The sequence below is a fragment of the Hyperolius riggenbachi genome, chromosome 10, assembly GCF_040937935.1.
Source record: "Hyperolius riggenbachi isolate aHypRig1 chromosome 10, aHypRig1.pri, whole genome shotgun sequence".
Classification (NCBI taxonomy): domain Eukaryota; kingdom Metazoa; phylum Chordata; class Amphibia; order Anura; family Hyperoliidae; genus Hyperolius; species Hyperolius riggenbachi.
In genome coordinates this window covers 245,512,225-245,533,446 of record NC_090655.1, presented here as the reverse complement: position 1 = coordinate 245,533,446, position 21,222 = coordinate 245,512,225, and the positions used below count along the sequence as shown (strand labels likewise).

Here is a 21,222-nt window from a genome sequence, read left to right as displayed (position 1 = left end):
CACTGCCTGCCATATCCTCTGCTGCTCAGCCTGGACGGTGTCTCCTGCCTGCCATATCCTCTGCTAGTCATCCTGGACAGTGTCCCATGCCTGCCATATCCTCTGCTGCTCAGCCTGGACAGTGTCCTAAGCCTGCCCCATCCTCTGCTGCTCAGACTGGACAGTGTCCCATGCCTGCCATATCCTCTGCTGCTCAGCCTGGACAGTTTCCCATGCCTGCCATATCCTCTGCTGCTCAGCCTGGACAGTGTCCCATGCCTGCCATATCCTCTGCTGCTAAGCCTGGACAGTGCCCCATGCCTGCCATATCCTCTCCTATTCAGCCTGGACAGTGTCCCATGCCAGCCATATCCTCTGCTGCGCAATCTGGACAGTGTCCCATCCTCTGCTGTTCAGCCTGGACAGTGTCCCATGCCTGCTATATCCTCTGCTGCTCAGCCTGGACAGTGTCCCTTGCCTGCCATATCCTCTGCTGCTCAGCCTGGACAGTGTCCCTTGCCTGCCATATCCTCTGCTGCTCAGCCTGGACAGTGTCCCTTGCCTGCCATATCCTCTGCTGCTCAGCCTGGACAGTGTCCCATGACTGCCATATGCTCTGCTGCTCAGCCTGGACAGTGTCCCATGCCTGCCATATCCTCTGCTGCTCAGTCTGGACAGTGTCCCATGCCTGCCATATCCTCTGCTGCTCAGCCTGGACAGTGCCCCATGCCTGGCATATCCGCTGCTCCTCAGCCTGGACAGGGCCCCATGCCTGGCATATCCTCTGCTCCTCAGCCTGGACAGTGCCCCATCCCTGCCATATCCTCTGCTCCTCAGCCTGGACATTGTCCCATGCCCGCCATATCCTCTGCTGCTCAGCCTGGACAGTGCCCCATGCCTGCCATATCGTCTGCTGCTCAGCCTGGACAGTGTCCCATGCCTGCCATATCCTCTGCTGCTCAGCCTGGACAGTGTCCCATGCCTGCCATATCCTCTCCTATTCAGCCTGGACAGTATCCCATGCCTGCCATACCCTCTGCTGCTCAGCCTGGACAGTGTCCCCTGCCTGCCATATCCTCTGCTGCTCAGCCTGGACAGTGTCCCATGCCTGCCATATCCTCTGCTGCTCAGCCTGGAGAGTGCCCCATGCCTGCCATATCCTCTGCTGCTCAGCCTGGACAGTGTCCCCTGCCTGCAATATCCTCTGCTGCTCAGCCTGGACAGTGTCCCATGCCTGCCATATCCTCTGCTGCTCAGCCTGGACAGTGTCCCATGACTGCCATATGCTCTGCTGCTCAGCCTGGACAGTGTCCCCTGCCTGCCATATCCTCTGCCGCTCAGCCTGCACAGTGTCCCATGCCTGCCATATGCTCTGCTGCTCAGCCTGGACAGTGTCCCATGCCTGCCATATCCTCTGCTGCTCAGCCTGGACAGTACCTCATACCTGCCATATCCTCTGCTGCTCAGCCTGGACATTGTCTCATGCCTGCCATATCCTCTGCTGCTCATCCTGGACAGTGTCCCACACCTGCCATATCCTCTGCAGCTCAGCCTGGACAGTGTCCCACGCCAGCCATATCCTCTGCTGCTCAGCCTGGACAGTGTCCCCTGCCTGCCATAGCCTCTGCTGCTCAGCCTGGACAGTGTCCCATGCCTGCCATATCCTCTGCTGCTCAGCCTGGACAGTGTCCACTGCCTGCCATATCCTCTGCTGCTCAGCCTGGACGGTGTCTCCTGCCTGCCATATCCTCTGCTAGTCATCCTGGACAGTGTCCCATGCCTGCCATATCCTCTGCTGCTCAGCCTGGACAGTGTCCCATGCCTGCCATATCCTCTGCTGCTCAGCCTGGACAGTGTCCTAAGCCTGCCCCATCCTCTGCTGCTCAGACTGGACAGTGTCCCATGCCTGCCATATCCTCTGCTGCTCAGCCTGGACAGTTTCCCATGCCTGCCATATCCTCTGCTGCTAAGCCTGGACAGTGCCCCATGCCTGCCATATCCTCTCCTATTCAGCCTGGACAGTGTCCCATGCCAGCCATATCCTCTGCTGCGCAATCTGGACAGTGTCCCATCCTCTGCTGTTCAGCCTGGACAGTGTCCCATGCCTGCTATATCCTCTGCTGCTCAGCCTGGACAGTGTCCCTTGCCTGCCATATCCTCTGCTGCTCAGCCTGGACAGTGTCCCTTGCCTGCCATATCCTCTGCTGCTCAGCCTGGACAGTGTCCCTTGCCTGCCATATCCTCTGCTGCTCAGCCTGGACAGTGTCCCATGACTGCCATATGCTCTGCTGCTCAGCCTGGACAGTGTCCCATGCCTGCCATATCCTCTGCTGCTCAGTCTGGACAGCGTCCCATGCCTGCCATATCCTCTGCTGCTCAGCCTGGACAGTGTCCCATGCCTGCCATATCCTCTGCTGCTCAGCCTGGACAGTGCCCCATGCCTGGCATATCCTCTGCTGCTCAGCCTGGACAGTGCCCCATGCCTGGCATATCCGCTGCTCCTCAGCCTGGACAGGGCCCCATGCCTGGCATATCCTCTGCTCCTCAGCCTGGACAGTGCCCCATCCCTGCCATATCCTCTGCTCCTCAGCCTGGACATTGTGCCATGCCCGCCATATCCTCTGCTGCTCAGCCTGGACAGTGCCCCATGCCTGCCATATCGTCTGCTGCTCAGCCTGGACAGTGTCCCATGCCTGCCATATCCTCTGCTGCTCAGCCTGGACAGTGTCCCATGCCTGCCATATCCTCTCCTATTCAGCCTGGACAGTGTCCCATGCCTGCCATACCCTCTGCTGCTCAGCCTGGACAGTGTCCATGTCTGCCATATCCTCTGCTGCTCAGCCTGGACAGTGCCCCATGCCTGCCATATCCTCTACTGCTCAACCTGGATAGTGCCCCATGCCTGCCATATCCTCTGCTGCTCATTCTGTACAGTGTCCCATGCCTGCTATATCCTCTGCTGCTCAGCCTGGAGAGTGCCCCATGCCTGCCATATCCTCTGCTGCTAAGCCTGGACAGTGTCCCCTGCCTGCCATATCCTCTGCTGCTCAGCCTGGAGTGTCCCATACCTGCCATATCCTGCTGCTCAGCCTGGACATTGTCCCATGCCTGCCATAGCCTCTGCTGCTCAGCCTGGACATTGTCACATGCCTGCCATAGCCTCTGCTGCTCATCCTGGACAGTGCCCCATGCCTGCCATATCCTCTGCTGCTCAGCCTGGACAGTGTTCCATGCCTGCCATATCCTCTGCTGCTCAGCCTGGACAGTGTCCCATGCCTGCCATATCCTCTGCTGCTCAGCCTGGACAGTGTCCTCTGCTGCTCAGCTTGGACATTGTCACATGCCTGCCATATTCTCTGCTGCTCATCCTGTTCAGTGTCCCATGCCTGCCATATCCTCTGCTGCTCAGCCTGGACAGTGTCCCCCGCCTGCCATATCCTCTGCTGGTCATAGGAGTGGACTGTACTCGCTCATGCATGAGTGGCTTCATGCTACTGCACAGGAGTGGACTATACTCAATCATGCACAGTATATCAGTGCTTGTACATGGATAGGAGTGCAGCTGTAAGACCAAATATGTCAGATACATTAAGAGGACCCTTGCGCAGGAACTTGAGAATGATTCTGAAAGCCTCTGGATTATCCAGAGACTTGCCTCTACTGAGGTAAGTAATATTTACCTTATTTCTCCTTACAGGTTCAATTTAAGCATTATACTCCTTAGCCCAAAATATAATTCTAAGGAATCTCCCCATATTAAAGGGATCAAAGTAAGCATTATAAAAAAAATTATTATAAAAAATAAATAAAAAAATTAACATGTCTTACCCACTGTGTGTTCTCATGATGCCAGGGTAGATCAATAGCTGGTAAGGTACATTCTTGTCCTTGTTGGAGAGCGAAAAATACAGAAAGTTCAGTTTGTGTTCCCACATCAGCACGTTCTGGAGCAGAGATGTCTTTTCCATGCTCGCAACAAGAGCACAGACATACACCAGGGGGCGGAGTCACAAACATACTTGGCTGACGGTGGGAATCAGTGGTTGACGTAACGCCGTGGCCCTCCACAGGCATGCTGGGTTTTGCAGTGTCCTTCAGGCTCTTCCTCTCTCCCCGAAGTACGTAGTCTTCGGGGGAAAAATGAGCAGAACACATACGAAATTTGTGTCCTCTGAAGTCGGCAACGATATCTTCTACCTTCTTACGCACGATGTCCTTGTGGAAGCCAGCCGCAAGGAGCCACGCTTCAACCCTCGATACGTCTTTGGGGAAAGTATGCATGATAACTTCGGGCTTGTTCTTTCTCTGCTTGCTCTTCCCTGTAACACTCAGGCAACCCGGAACTATACAGCGCGTCATTTCTGAAAAAAAAGAAAGTTTATTTGCTGTAATGAAACTGTCTCTGTAGTCTTTAAAGGCAAGCTGGGTGGGTCGTGCACTTAGCGTTTAAATGATTAACCTCCCTGGCGGTATGGACGAGCCTGAAGCATCCAGGGAAAAAAACAGCTGAAAACGCTATGTGCGAGTCCAGGGCCTTTCACACTGACGCATTGAGTTGGCCTGGTTTCGCTGCAGGCCAATGCTACGCCAATGAGAGTTTATGGTGCCTTTGATACCATCGTGGTGCGACGCGATGCAACGGAAGTGACTTTTCGCCACATGCACGACACGAGAACATATCTACCTTACTATCGATTTGGGTGGTAACGTGCGGTGGACCGGAAGTCATGTAAGTCTATGGCGACACCTACATAAAAAAAACAAAAAACTTGCTTTAGTGTTGTGGCTCGCATGCGCAGAAGCATATTTTAGCAGTACAGTCCTGCGCAATTCCTTTCTTTGGCCACAGGAAGTGAGCGCTAGAGAGCCTAACTTCCTGCTTGGCCTGCTGCCAGATGAGGATTACCGTGTTTTTTTCAGTATACAATGTTCTCCCCAAGCTCTTTTAGCCAAGTGCTCCGCCTAGCTAATTTTGGTGAGCACCCGGCTGTCATTGGATCACCGGCCCTGCATTCCCACCTAGCACCCCACCCGGACACTTTTTCATGCCACTTGGCTGGAAAAAAGTTCTGGGGAGAACACAGAGTAGAGTTAAGGTGCCCATAGATCAGGCGATGTAGAATCGACCAACTAGAACGATCAACTTTAAAAATAGTTGGTTGATCGGTGATGAATCGGATGGTAGGCCATACATTACATGTGACATATTGTAGAGAATCGACTATTTCTGTAGCCCACCATGGTCTATCGGTTTACAAGTACAGTACACCGGTGCACGGCGATCAGTTGATCGTGCCCATACATCACTCAATTCATTCTCAATCAACCGATATCTTGCAGCATGCGTGATCAATGAAGCAGCACGATTCTCTCAATTATTGGTTGGTCAAGTACTCTTTCTGTGCTCGATATTGACTCGATTCTCTCCCGATGCGATTATTGGTTAGTCAATCGCAGCTTCAAATCGCCTGATGTATGGGCACCTTTAAGGTAGCCATACATCTAGCGATTCTGATTCAATCGACAAAGTGATCAACTTTATTAAGGAATAAACTTTAGTATGGTTGATCGAAAGTTGATTGACTAGTGGCCCACACACTACAATCGATACCCTATGCAATTTACCTTCACATTCAATCTGACCAATGTTGTGATTCCATGCTCTGAATGCAAAAATCTATTCAGAGTCGATCGAATGACATGTGAACAGTAGCCGATTCCTATGCGATCGACCGATAACTTGCATCCTGTTTGATTGACTAACCTGGTCAATTCGGCATGAAATCAGCCACTTTTCATTGACTGGGAATTCTGGAGCACACTCGATCCTCTTTCGATTCTATTAAATGAGCAAAATGAACAGTCGATCATACAGCCAAATCTCTAGATGTATGGCTACCTTAACCTCCTTGCCGGTTATCCCGAGCTGAGCTCGGGGTAACCCGCGCAGGAGGATTGCTCAGGCCCCGCTGGGCCGATTTTCACAATTTTTTTTTATTGCACGCAGCTAGCGCTTTGCTAGCTGTGTGCATAACTCGATCGCCGCCGCTCGCCGCTACCCGCCGCGCCCCCCCAGACCCCTTGCGCAGCCTGGCCAATCAGTGCTAGGCAGCGCTGAGGGGTGGATCGGGACTGCCTCTGACGTCACGACATCGTTGGCGTCATCACAATCGTCGCCATGACGATGGGGGAAGCCATGCAGGAAATCCCGTTCTGAACGGGATTTCCTGCTTGCGCAGATCGCCAGAGGAGATCGGAGTGGGTGGGGGGATGTAGCGCTAGGCTAGCTACATGATTTAAAAAAATAAAAATTAAAAAAAAAGGTACTGCGCTGCCCCCTTGCCGCAATAATTGGAACAGCAAGGTGGTTAAGAGATATGGATAGAGGTGAAATGGTTCACAGTCAGAATAACAGGCAGGATGATATGTACAGTTTAGCGGTTGTTTTGGACTAGAATTGCCAGTATGGATCTTTTCAAAATATTTTTTTTTATTAGTATTGGGACATACTTACGGCCGATACTAATCTCCTTAGCGATAATCCCAAAACAGGCTCAGGACGGAAAACCGCAGAACAGGGAGGTAATCCTGTCCCTGAGTGAGTTTCATGCAGGAGCTGCTGTAGACCTCTCTGTAGTATGTTTTTCTTCTTGTTTTTAGGGTCTAAAAGCTTGTGAAAAAAATGTTATGGCTTTTAGACCTTAAATCTGGAAATAATCATAACGCCAGGGAGGTTAAAAAGAATATTGCCAGATAAACCAAAGTTCATCAACCGTAAAAGCCCAAATCTGAAGAACTATCTGTCCCCAAGCTGTGTGGAACCAAAAAGAATAGAGGATAGGCCATATGGGTGGCAAACACCTGGGTTCTTGCCATGCAGGAAATGTAAAGGTTGTAGGGAGGCACATACTTCAAGGAAGCAGGAAGTGGTTTGTTTTTATGATCATAAAACTACAAAAATTAGTTTATCCATGTAATGGTTTACAATTACAGTTTATATCATGTAACGGTTCGGGGAGTGGTGTATTTGGCATGGTGCCCCTGTGGCCTTCAATATGTGGGCAGAACCACCAGGCTGTTGAGGGAAAGGATAGGGGAGCACTTTCGGAACATCACCAACAGCTTGTCGGGGGGCAGCATTTTGGGGGTGCCCTCCTAACTGGGGGCCATATGTGTAGCTAACACGTCTGGCTCAATGTGCTTTGGGAGACAGCATAGATTTGTATGCATAAGCCATGCGATGTAATATGTTTTCATCTATGCATTGTGTGTATGTGGTACATATAAAGTGTAAAATGATATCAGGTTGGAAGAAAAACAGCGGTAGTTTTTTATTGGTGTGATGAGGCTGGGTTCAGTCCCCTGCAGTTGAGCAATCACAGCTCTGTGGTATGAGGTGAGCTGTGTTGGATGTGGCTGCAGGGGATTGAGTCCAGCCAAGTAGTTTAATGTATTTATCAGGAAGGTGGAAATTTTGTGTGCTGTTAAAGTGAACTGACCACATTCTCTTTCACTTGAATCCCTCCTGACATAGAAGCTGCCATGTTCCCCCCTCCCCTTCTCACATTCCTTATTTACAGAAGTCAGAGATGCTATCTTGACACATTGACACACACCCTGGCTTTGAAGACACACTCCTAATTATTCACCCCCTTTGCTGATGAAAGGCTTTGTTTACCTCTTGGTAATTAGCTCAATAAAACAATTAGAGGTTCCTGAACTCTCTGCGGCTGGGGACGGTCGGCAGGCCTGCTCAAACAGGCCAATTTAACAACTTTGAATGTAAAATACAAGGTAAAATTAAAGTTTATTTTAATAATGAAACAGATAGTAGGCATACATTTTTCATGTGCTGTAGAAATGTCCTGAGTGAAAAAAAGGTGCTCGGTTCACTTTAAGGGGTTTGCTACCTATATACAGTATAGTTTGCTACCTCATTGTGTGAAGGGTGGTTTGAAGTAGAGTTATTAATTGCATGTTTACTTTGCCTTTTAAGGGTGTCTTGAAGTGGATTTATTGATTGTACGTTTAATCACTGCTTTTATGTAATTGGAATTGTATTTGGAATTTGATGTAAGGTCAAGGAGTGCTCAGCTCAACAAGCGGCGTGTATTGGCGGGTTGCCGGGGTGATGAATACGTCATTTTTAGAGAGGAAGTGGTGACGGCTTAGATGGTAGGAGCCCCTGATGAGTCACAGTAAGTGACGAAACCGGTAGGGCCGGGTCGCAACAACGTGGAGCGCACAGAGCGGAAGTGAGATCAGCGTGGTGTTTGTTGGTCGGAGCCCAGTACGATGGCCCACGATCGGGGTTGAGCTTGTAAAAACTCAGCGCTTTGTTTTAAAGTCACAAGCATGTGAGTGTTCCATCTTAATTTTAATAAATTAAGTTATACGGTTTACACTATGGAGCCTATTGGTTTATTTTGAGGTGCATTTGGGTATGAAGCCAATGATTAAGCAGTGAAGAGGAGCTGTGATGTTTGTGGTAGGCAGAGGGAGGCCTTGATTTCCCTGAAAGCGCTGAAGACCCAATCTTCTTTAAAGGTTCATACACACCTAACATCTATCTGTCCAACTGTCTACCAAACTTGTCTGTTTAAGCCCCATACAACTTTTGTTGTGAAACAAGTTGAAACAACTAAAAAAAAGTATTTTGCTATTGTTCAAACAGCTGATAAGACTGATAATAAGTCAATCCAACTATCAGTCTTATCAGCTCTTTGAACAATAGCAAAATACTTTTTTTTAGTTGTTTCAACTTGTTTCAAAACAAAAGCTGTTTGACAATTGTGCTGCATAAAAGACCGCTGTTGAGCGTGTGAATGAGGCTTAACAGACAAGTTTGGCAGATAGTTGGACAGATAGCTGGTAGGTGTGTATGAACCATAAAGAGAACCCGAGGTGGATTTCTGACATGAATATTAGGACACAGATATGGTTCTGCATACAATGCCCAGCCTCTGTGTTCACATAGTGTGCCCCCAGCCCCCCCCCCCCCCATGCGCTCTGCTGTCCCCAATATAAAAACCGCCACGCTAGTGACATGCAGCTTGTCACTAGCTGGCTGTTTACCTTTGTGCTGTAATTTACCGCCGCTCCCCGCCCGTGTCCCTTCCCTCCCTGCCTTCGTAAGCCGTTAGGAGGAAGCTTACAGAGGCGGGGAGGGAAGGAAAGGGACGCAGGTGGGGAGCGGCAGTAAATGACAGCACAAAGGTAAACAGCCAGCTAGCAACAAGCTGCATGTCGCTAGCGTGGCGGTTTTTATATTGGGGGACAGCAGAACGCAGGGCGGCCTAATGTTTTAAGGAGGCAGAAACGGAGTGCAGGAGGTAACTGTGTGGCCACAGAGTCCAGCGGTTGGGATATTCTGCAGCCCACCTGGGACATTGCCCGGAAAGTATTTGTGCCTGGGACATTGGCTGGGATATATTGGTGCCAGGGACAAGAGAACCTAATTCTGGGACATGTCTCAGGTAAAAGTGGAATGTCTGGTCACTGTAAGAAGTGATGGTGGAAGGCATGTTGGGAGTGATACTAATAGATGCCCCCATTGCTGGGTGCAGATTGGCTCCTGGGAAGGAGATCACATTAGGGTGTGTATATAAGAAGATACAGGAGACATTTTCCTGGGTCAGGCAGTGGTGATGGAGGACACATGGGGGTGGTGTGGGGGGATAATGATAGAAGCCCCCATTGCTGTGTGCAGATTGGCTCCTGGGAAGGAAATCACATTAGGGTGTGTATATAAGAAGATACAGGAGACATTTCCCTGGGTCAGGCAGTGATGATGGAGGACACATGGGGCAGTGTGGGGGATAATGATAGAAGCCCCCATTGCTGTGTGCAGATTGGCTCCTGGGAAGGAAATCACATTAGGGTGTGTATATAAGAAGATACAGGAGACATTTCCCTGGGTCAGGCAGGGAGGTCACGCAGAAGGGGACACAGGGCGACTACTTGCTCTAAATAGAAATTAAATTATGTTATTACCTCCTTCGCCGCCAGTCCCAGCAATGGCTTCTACCTACTTCTGGTCCTGCCCTTACAGCTTCCGGTGTGTGCGTTCCACTCTGGAATCCATGCAGTGTTTCTTTTACTCGTGAAATCAGGACTCCATCTTGTGGACAGTATGGGAACTGCGGCTTAAAATATGATCCCTGTTACAGGTAGGGTCTTTTTGTGGTCAGTATTGGCTGGCTCTGCTGCCTGTCTCAATATTTCACTTGTGTGGATTAAACCTATGGAGACATATTACTCTATGCTTTGCACTGATGAAGACCAATCAGGGCTGGTTCTAGACTTTTTGCTGCCTGAGGCAAACTTGTGAGGATGTGCCCCCGGATCTGATCTAAGGTCTGAGCTATTTTGCAGCACAGCGAGGGCAAGCAAGGGGGAACCAAACTTTGTGGTGAGTCACTGCCCATCTCTCTGGTGGTGGAGGAAGGCTACCTATACTGAAGCATAGGAGGGAGGGAGGAACTAGAAAGGCTATCTACTGTATACTGGCAATCTACCTTCAGATTGACAATAATAGTAATCAGTAGGCGAACAATCTGATTTTAATCCTTTTTCCCACCAATACCTTCTGCTGTTCCCCTCCCATATGCCCACCTTTTCTTAAAGTGTACCTGTTAGAAAAAGTGCTCCTAGGGGTAGGGTTGCCAGGTGTCCGGTTTTAGACCGGACAGTCCGGTTTTTGGCCGCTGTGACCTGTCCAAAAAGGCATGTTAAACCGGACAATTAAGATGTCCGGTTTTATGCCTTTTGCCACTTGCCGCCAGTAACTCCGAAACATCCGTTCATCAGCCGTTTCGGAGTCACAGAGATCATTCTGCCCGATTAGCAATAGGGATTCGGGAAGCACTACTGTGGATATGGCACCGCCCCTGTTTGTCATCACATCACAATACTGAGATCCGCCTCCAACATGGCGGCCTGTACGGCTCCGAAGTTGCGACATGGTGATGTACGACATGCCGCGCTAACTTGTGTGCGCATGCGCAGTGTCTGTAGTGAGGCTGTCTCCTGATGGTGGGAGCGGGGTTTTCCTGCAGTTTGTAATTCGGCAAAACTGTGCAGGACTCGTCACCAGCAGTATGGCGTTCAACTTCGGATCTGCTACAGGGGCCAGCACTAACCCAGGTAGGAAGATAGTGAGAGATGGGGACACAAAGCTCGGGGGGTGTTGTATAGAAGCAGCACGCTGTCACACATCATGCTTGTCAAACCTTATGTTACTGCTGTCTCTCAACACGATTACAGCAATTGAAATACAGTTTGATTATGAAGTCAGTGTAGCCCGTTTTGGGTAACAGGCCCGCCACCCGTCCGCCAGCGCTGCACGACCGCTGATTCGCTGCCTGGCTGTCAGTCAAAGGCACAGCCAGCCAGCTTACGCGGCGTAAGTTACGCCAGCTTAAGTACCGCCCCCGAGCCCGTGCTTCCCGACGTTGCTACGTGTAATGCTTGTGCATTTACTGGTGAAAAGCGGTCTCTTATTATGTGCATTTACTGGTGAAAAGTGGTCTCTTATGTGCATGTACTGGTGAGGACAGTTAGTGACATGGCTATGTACTCTGTAATGTGCTGCAGAAGATGTCAGTGCGATATAAATACTGTAAAAAACATTTTTTAAAAAGCCCATTGCTTAGCCCCACTCTACATAAAAGTGTGCTTCTGACTCCGCCCCTAACTCCACCCCCTGTCCGGTTTTCTCCATCAGCCGACCTGGCAACCCTACCTAGGGGGTACTTACCTCTGGAGGGCGAAGCCTCTGGATCCCAAAGAGGCTTCCCCCTTCCTCCTCAGTAGGGAGGATCCAGCGCTGGAACCCCTTGAAGACCTTCTTGTTGGTGTGAGAACATGCACAGTAGCGGCTCTCCTCTCGGCATTCAGCGGAAACAGCCGAGCCTGATCGGGTCCGATTTGCTGCACTGGTGGTACTTGAAAATTTCCAGGTGATAAAAGTGGTGCAATTAGTGATGAAAAGGTTGAAAAGCTCTGTTCTAGTGAATAAGAAGATGTGATGTACATTGCCATGCAAAAGCATTTACCCCTCCGGCATTGTTGATGTTTTGTTGCCTCACAACCTGGGATTAAAATGCATTGTTTGAGAGTTTGCACCATTTCATTAACAGTACATGACTACAGCTTTGAAGATGTATTATTTGGTTTATTATGAAGCAAGTAAGAAATAGGACAAAATAACTGAAAACTTCAGCATGCATAACTATTCACCCCCTAAAGTCTGTACTTTGTGGAGCCACCTTTTGCTGCAATTACAGCTGCAAATGCCTTTGGATAAGTCTCTGTGAGCTTGCCACTTCCTGCCATTGGGATTTTCCCCCATTCCTTAAGGCCAGACTGCTCCAGCTCCTTCATGTGTGATAGTTTTTGCTTGTGAACAGCCATCTTGAAGCCTGACCACAGAATCTCTATTGGACTGAGGTCTGGACTTTGACTAGACCATTCCAACAAATTAAAATGTTTTTCCTTAAACCACTCGAGTGTTGCTTTAGAAATATGCTTCAGGTCACTGTCCTGCTGGAAGGTGACCCTCCTTTCTATCGGGCTAATTATGATACAGTCATATAAACTATAACCGAAAGTATAAAAATCAAAATCTAAGACCTCCTACAAAAAAATAAAGGGAGGAGTCTTACTATATCAAATGCCCAACCCTGAATTCAGTAGCGAGTTTTCTCAATACACTGCTACAAAGAGCGAAAAGTCAGGACAACTATTTTAAAATAATACATTTATTAAATATACATAAAGTTGTCAGACCAATAGCAAATCAAATTATTGAATCATATGATACTTCTCAGTGTAAGCTGACTATACAACTTCAGAGCAAAGTTGACCACAGGTGTTAAACAATAAGATCATAAATCACAGTAGGCTGTGCAACCACAAGTTGGCATACATTTACTTTCACTGCACGACTTGATTAGAATGCACAATCTATCTTGAAGACAAAGGAACATATGGAAGTGACCTAGCTTGTTTAGCCTCCCTGGCGGTAAGCTCGAGCTGAGCTCGGGCTATGCCGTGCAGGGGGAGATCTCAGCCCCTGGTGGGGCGATTTTCATTCTGTAAATTGCTGTGCGCGCAGCCAGCACTTTGCTAGCCGCGCGCACAGCTTGATCGCCGCCGCTCTGCGGCGATCGGCCGCACGCAGCGGCTGAATAGCCCCCCCCCCCCGCCAGAGCCCTGCGCTGCCCGGATCAATGAGTTCCGGGCAGCGCTATGGGCTGGATCGGATGTGCCTGACGTCAGGACGTCGGCTGACGTCCATGACGTCATCCCGATCGTCGCCATGGCGACAGGAGAAGCCAAACAGGGGAACGCGTTATATACGCGTTCCCCTGTTTGCTATAGATGCCGGCGACGATCGGACTAGAGGGCCACATGCGCCCTCTAGTGGTGTTTCATGTAGCTACCACTCTGGTAGCTTTACATGAAACATTAAAAAAAAAATAAAAAAAATTTGGAAAAAATTAACCGCCAAGGAGGTTAGAACTCCAATATATAACTAAGAATAGCATCCATTTTACATACACCAGGGGGCGAAGTTAAAAACCTACTTGGCTGACGGTGGGGATCAGTGGTTGATGTAACGCCGTGGCCCTCCACAAGCACATTAGGTTTTGCAGTGTCCTTCAGGCTCTTCCTCGCTCCACAAAGTACGTAGTCTTCGGGGGAAAAATGAGCAGAACATATACGAAATTTGTTTCCTCTGAAGTCGGCAACGATATCTTCTATCTTCTTACGCAAGATGTCCTTGTGGAAGCCAGCCGCAAGGAGCCACGCTTCAACCCTCAATACGTCCTTGGGGAAAGTATGCATGATAACTTCGGGCCTGTTCTCCCTTTTCTTGCTCTTCCCTGTAGCACTCAGGCAACCCGAAACTATACAGCGCACCATTTCTGAACAAAATAAATAAATAAAAGCTTATTCTCTGTAATGAAACTGCCTCTGTAGTCTGTGAAGGCAAGCTGGGTGGGTCGCGCGCTTAGCACACTGCGTTTAAACGATTAACCTCCCTGGCGGTATGGATGAGCCTGAATCGTCTAGGGAAAAAAACAGCTAAAACCAGTATGGACGAGTCAGGGCCCTTTCACACTGGCACGCTGCGTTGGCCCGGTTTCGCCGCAGGCCAATGCTACGCCAATGAGAGTTTATGGGGCCTTTTATACCGTCGTGGTGCGACGGGATGCAATGGAAGTGACTTTTCGCCACATCCACAATGCAAGCACATATCTATGTGACCGTCGGCGACGTGCGGCAGACCGGATGTCATGTAAGTCTATGGCAACGCCTACATTTAAAAAAATCTTGCTTCAATGTTGTGTCTCGCATGCGCAGAAGCATATTTTAGCAGTATACGTCCTGGTAATTCCTTTCTTTGACCACAGGAAGCGAGAGTGCTAGAGAGCCTCGCTTCCTGCTTGGCCTGCTGCCAGACAGGGGTTACCGTGTATTAACGCAGTAATCCCTGAAGGCTGGTTTTTGGCGGTGAGATGCAGTGCAACTCACCGCACTGTAAAGCTGGTTAGCAGTGTGAAACCGGCCTCAGGCTCATCCAGCAGTTCTAAGACAGGGTTCCATTTTTTCGCATGTGTTTTTTGCATTAAAATACACATTCATATGCTAAATTTTTCACATGCACTGGAAACCTGCATGTAAAAATGTGCAAATTTTAATGAGGGGGGGGACGCCTGCAAAAATCTGTGCATTTTAAGCCAAAAAGCTGAACAGTGGAGAAATGGTGGCCTGGCAAGAATTACATTTACTTTTTGACATGATTTTGTGTTTGAAACTTAAACTTAATTATATTCAAAATGTACACTAAACCCTTCCTTGACTCATTTTGGTAAGTTACAGGCAAACATTTCATGTCAATTAAACAGAAGTACCGTATATAATGGCATATAAGATGACTTTTTAACCCTTAAAAATCTTCTGAAAAGTCAGGGGTTGTCTTATACGCCGGAGATAGCTGAGTGCCAGGTGTCAGGCTGTGCTGTAATTACCTAATTGTGCAGTCTTCCCGTGAATAGAAAAGTAGATTGTGCTCTGTTTAAAAAAAAGACTTGCTGTATTAGTTTCTTGTGAGCAGCCACTCGCACGGGTGCGGCTTCCAAGGTCACCTGACTGGTGACGTGAGCACTCACGTCACCAGTCAGGTGACCCCGGAAGCCGCACTAATACCCGCGCAAGCGGCTGCTCACAAGAAACTATTACAGCAGGTCTTTTTTTAAAAAAACAGAGAGCACAATCTACTTTTTTATTCACCGGAAGACTGCACAATTAGGTAATTACAGCACAGCCTGACACCCGGCACTCACTACTGGGGTAGTCTTATACGGCGAGTCGGCGACTATACCCCAACCTCTATATTTTAACTGGAAAGTTGTGGGTTCTTCTTATACGCCCAGTCGCCTTATAGGCCGGTATATACGGTACTTTATTTGCACAGAAATCCAACAGAAATGGAACACCAGGGAAGTTAACTTCCACCCCCCACATTGTACAGTAAATTCTCGCTGTAGTAAACTCTGATATAGTAAACATTCAGGTGTAGTAAACTAACTAAACTGCCCTTTCTCCCCTGTTGTCTATAAATAAATGTGTAAACCATTTTATGGTCAGCTGCTCCCAGGTTATACATATGCTGTTTGTGAATTAGTTAGAGGCTAGGATCCCTTCCAAAAGGATGGCCTCATTGCGGTAGAAGGGTCCAGTACAGAATACTCTGCATGTAAACGGTTTTGGAAGCTAACATCCTCCATTAACCTCCCTAGCCTTATTTCCATCTCAGGCTCGGGGTAGAAAACCTCAGCTCAAAGCTAGACTCGTGGGAGCCGTCGAGAGGTCCGTGCAGAGGATTGCATGCAGCGGGCGTTCTCACCCACCTCCCTGGGCATCCAGGCTCCGGCAGCTATTCTTCTTCCTGTCATCTGAGTCTCTGCATCCCACGGGTGAGATCGCCGTTGGTCGTCATGACGACAGCTGTCAATCTCACTATAGGGTGAAAGCGCCACCCGGAGAAAGGAGGGAGAACTGCAGTGCTGGATCCCAGGGAGGTGAATGAGAGCAGGGGCTGGTGCAGTGACTCTGGGGTATGATTGGTTTCTTGCTTTTAGGGTCTAAAAGCACATGAAAAAATTGTACTGCTTTTAGACCCTAAAATCAGGAAGGAATCATACCACCAGGGAGGTTAATGTTAATGTGGTCAATCTGTTTTGAATGCAAGATGTGTACCCTGACTATATTTAGGCTCTGCACACCTATGCTGGTAGTGATTCAGATGCAGCCTGCTTTGGGAAGCGCTGCCACCTCTCCCTGCTGTATAAAAAATATAGCAAACTAAGTGTCCAGGTCCCGGCCAAGCCCCATTATAAGTTAGTATATGGGTGTGATGCCTGGTAAAGTGTAAACCCTGATAAAATAGAAGTTCTGTTACAGTAAACCTGTTTTTCTGCTCCTATTCTGTATCTGGCTATAGTGGCAAGTGGGCGGGCGCATGCATCATACATCAGTCAGACACTCATGAGCTGTGGTCGGTGGGAAGCGCATGCGTCATACTTCAGTCGGAGACCCATAAGCCATGGATGGGCTGGCAATCACTTGTAGCCTGCTCGCTATCTGCACACTACTCTGGGCCTGCGTGGATTACCTCAAAAGCATCGGCTTCCTGTGTAAGCTGCTGCCTGTCACCTGTGACTTGTTTGTGCATGGCTGCAACACTACAGCATCATCCAGGCTGCACAGAAATGTGGACACACAATCAATAGTGTACTTGAATTAACCAGTGAGACCTATGCTTCCTGGGCAATCTTTTGTGTGATTATTGCATGCGAATCCCTGCATACTGAGCACTGTACGTTTTCATCTAGCATAGGCACTGATTATGCTTGCTTGCTGAAGCATTGAAAAAAAAAAAAAGACTTACTATTATTGACTGAATTAAGATCTAGTACTATTGTATACTTTATGCTTGTGTATGACAATTTCTAATATAGTAAACATCCGATAGATCTTTCTTGGCCACTTTATTAGCTACATCCTGCTAGTACTGATTTTGACACCTTTTTACCTTCAAAACTGCATTCATCATTGCACTCCTCAGAGATTTCAGTCCATATTGGCATACTAGCATCACCCAGCTTCTTCAAATGTATTATGTGCATATCTATGAAGTGATTCTTGTGTTCTTTCACATCACAGGTGATTAGCTGCATGTTTCTTAGCTTATAAGTCCAATGGACTGGGAGAAGTAGTTCACTATTTTCCAGGCACTGCATTTCTTTATTGTCATGTATTAGTAGACCACGTGGTAATCATAAGACCCCAAAATAACACATGCTGCAAAAATAAGCCCTAGCAACCAAAAGCAGCCACTACGGCCGTCACATAATAAATGCAGTAAATATTACCTCCAAAACATGAAATGCAGCAAACGTCACATGAAACTATTGCGGCAAACTTCCTCGGACACATGACATGCAGCACCGCCTTGATATGATACCGCGCGGCGCAAAGTGCATTACCATGCCATGGTGCATGTCAGCATGGTACTGCCTTTAATTGATAGACAACATAGCTTTCACAGTGACTAATGCATTTCAACTTACAAGATGTAGAATGGGTGTGTGATCTGTTTTGTGTTTGTTCAGGGTTGCGTCACCAATCATGAATGAGTGTTTTGGGTGATAATAATCTAAAGTTAAATGCAATTTGAAGTTTAGCATTAAAAGTGTAGCTACATGGAGTAAAAACAGTTTTTACATAGTTGGCACAGTTAGCAAACTATAAGGACAGATGCTATAGTCACATCAATGCAGGGCCGGATTTGTACTTCCAAGTGCCCTAGGCCAGCTGTCACCAACCGCCCCCCCCCCCCCCCCCCCCATCAAATTCTCTCCAACCCTCTGAGTAGCAATAACTGGTTTGAATGAGCTCCACTCCATTTTGCTGTTCTGCCCCTCATTTGGCAAAGAATCAGTGCATGCCCAAAGCATTCCCGGCCTCAGCTGCTGTGCACATCTGAGTGCGAAATTGCAAGGAGCACGAGTAGCCAGAGCATGTGCTGCTTTTTTGTTTTCTGTGCGACTGGCTACAGACTACAGTCAGAGCCACAAACAGGTGACAGGGCAGCGCTATTGAAAGAAGCTCATCCAAAACAGAGAACATGTGAGTAGAAGATCTAAAACTACACATGCTGATATAGATGTGCTTTAAACAGTGACAATATAGTACTTAGGGCAAGGCAAGGAAGGACAGATGAGTCAGTAGGAAGTTTTGAAGTTATTAAAACAGAATGATAACATTTATTAGCTAACTGTAAATTAAAAAGGGAGCCTTTGGCTTCTTCAGACTTTGTATATGTTTGTAGACTTTATACTAACAAGATGTTAGTGCATACAACTATATATACATTCAGTATCAGAAGGAGATAGTTTGTTTTGCAAATATAAATAAATGTAATATAATTGCCATCCTGTTTCACTGATAGCTAGCTAGCAAAGTACAATGCTCTTCTAAAATGAGTCAGGAAAGAGTTTAACTGTAGCACAGAGAATGCTGTGGTCATTCCCTAGGAAAAAACAAACAAACCATAAATTTAACAGGTCCCAGATACAGGTAAGTAGAGGACACACACACCTCTGATCTGTTGGAATGCTAATGTTTTCAGGAGGCGGGAACAGAGCACAGGTAGTAACTGTTTGGCCAGCGGTTGGGACATTCTGCGGCCCACCTGGGACATTGCCCGGGAAGTATTTGTGCCTGGGACATATTGGTGCCAGGGACAAGATAACCTAATTCTGGGACATGTCGAAGGTAAAAGTGGGATGTCTGGTCACTGTAAGCAGTGATGGTGGAAGACATGTGGGAGATGTGCTAACGATAGAAGCCCCCATTGCTGTGTGCAGATTGGCTCCTGGGAAGGAAATCACATTAGGGTGAGTATATAAGAAGATACAGGAGACATTTCCCTGGGTCAGGCAGTGATGATGGGGGACACATGGGGGGAGTGTGGGGGATAATGATAGAAACCCCCATTGCTGTGTGCAGATTGGCTCCTGGGAAGGAAATCACATTAGGGTGTGTATATAAGAAGATACAGGAGACATTCTCCTGGGTCATGCAGTGATGATGGGGGACACATGAGGGGGGGGGGGTAATGATAGAAGCCCCCATTGCTGTGTGCAGATTGGCTCCTGGGAAGGAAATCACATTAGGGTGTGTATATAAGAAGATACAGGAGACATTCTCCTGGGTCATGCAGTGATGATGGGGGACACATGAGGGGGGGGGGGGGTAATGATAGAAGCCCCTATTGCTGTGTGCAGATTGGCTCCTGGAAAGGAAATTACATTAGGGTGAGTATATAAGAAGATACAGGAGACATTCCCCTGGGTCAGGCAGAGGTCACGCAGAAGGGGACATGGCGCTGTAAATAGAAATTAAATTATGTTATTACCTACTCCGTCGCAGTTCTAACAATGTCCTCTTATTTCCGGGTTCTGCCCCACAGCTTCCTATCCGCGCCTTTTACCCTGGTCTCCGACTCCGTGCAGTTGTTTTGTGTAACAAGTGAAATCAGGACTATTTTGTGGACTATGGCCTCAATTCACTAAGCAGTTTAGACTAGTCTACTGATGGTTTTTAGTCTACTGATGGTTTGGTCAGTTGCATCAAATGGGAATTCACTATTACCAAATTTTTTAGACCTTTTTTTAGACCTGGTCTTAACCATTTGGTAATTAGGTGGATAAAGCAGGGGAAATGATCAAAAGATGCAATTCGCAAACAAGTAGCTTTGACTGACATCCTTCTCCTTTGATGAGCTCTCCTCTGGATACAATTAAACTCCAGCATAATTAATTCAAAAGGTTCCATCCTCACAGCTAAAATACCTCACAGAATGACTTTACCTACAGAAATCAGCTGGTCTAATCTCTGTCAGAAAAAGTGGGTGTGGTTACTCCTTGTTTACCTTTGTGAATTTTGTAATTACTGAATGTTAGACCAGGTCTAAAAACAGGTCTAAAACATTACACCAAACCATGGCCGTTTCTAGGGGCGTGCGGCCCGTGCGGGCGCCCTGAGCGCTGTTGGGAGGGGGGCGCTGTGATGGAGGGGGGAGCCGCAGCCGCGGGGAGGGCAGCCCAACCTCTCCCTCCCTTCCTCTCCCCGGGCCGCCCTCCGTGCTCCCCCCTCGGACTGCAAAGCAATGCGCAGGGAAGCGCTATACAAAACTACTCACCTCCCTGGTTCCAATCGCTGCTCACTCGCCGCCAGTGTCATAGGCATATTATTGATTAGGTATTGAATAACATTCTTTACCTCATAGGTTATTGATTAAATCCAGGATTGATTGATTAGCCCCCTCCCCCAAACAGTCATTGCTCATTTCTTCAATATACTACTTTATACTGTGTATTTTTATGTAATTTGTTACAATGTGCTGTAATCGGTTCAGCTCTGTTCCTGGAATGTTCCAGCTCTGTTTGAGTGATGTATGTCAGCGGTGAAGGTCAGCAGCATAGACGCTGTTAAGAGGAAGGCTGCAAGGACAGCTTCACCCAGAGCATACATTACAGGATTGAGTTTGGTCGATTGCATCATAGTTAATTATGTTAAATATGTACACCCATAACACACCTTCTAATAATTATGCACACCTCTACTAACCAATAAACCCTCCCTAAAAATTAATAAACATTAATTGTACGTCATGTAATCTATAAAAAGTAAGGACTACGTCTGAATAAACACTTGTTAATTATGAATCTATGAGAGATGGTGTCTGTGTCTCTATGATTCCAGGTTTCTAATGCATGCTTAGAAACAGGTTAACATTAATTTGGATCACCTGGATAAATCCATCAAAGCGGTGTTCCCCGCTATATCAATTTGGCGTCCCTGGGTGGGCTCTGGAGCGATTGGCAGCACCTCTGGTCGGACACTTTGGAGGAATACCATAGCTTTAACTTTCCAGGCTGTACAGGGAGTGCACATTCCACTGTAAGAAGGTAAGAGGGAAAAATATGCTTACCTCGGCCTGGTTAACTTGGCGCTATGCTGTAGCAGCCTCAGTCCGAACATTGTCACTGCTCTCTACAAGGGATGTTAAAGCTCCAGGGATTGAATTTACCCTGTATAAGGGATTTATCCATGGTGTGTGTATGAGTGGTGTCTCCTCTCTGCAAGTCTGCATACACGCTGACA

The 21,222-nt window shown here is 47.8% G+C and overlaps 1 pseudogene; it reads right to left on the bottom strand.

Annotated features, from left to right (window-relative positions):
* The window catches only part of LOC137537035 (zinc finger protein 721-like), a 97,359-nt pseudogene that overhangs the window by 18,962 nt on the left and 57,175 nt on the right, over positions 1 to 21,222 (bottom strand).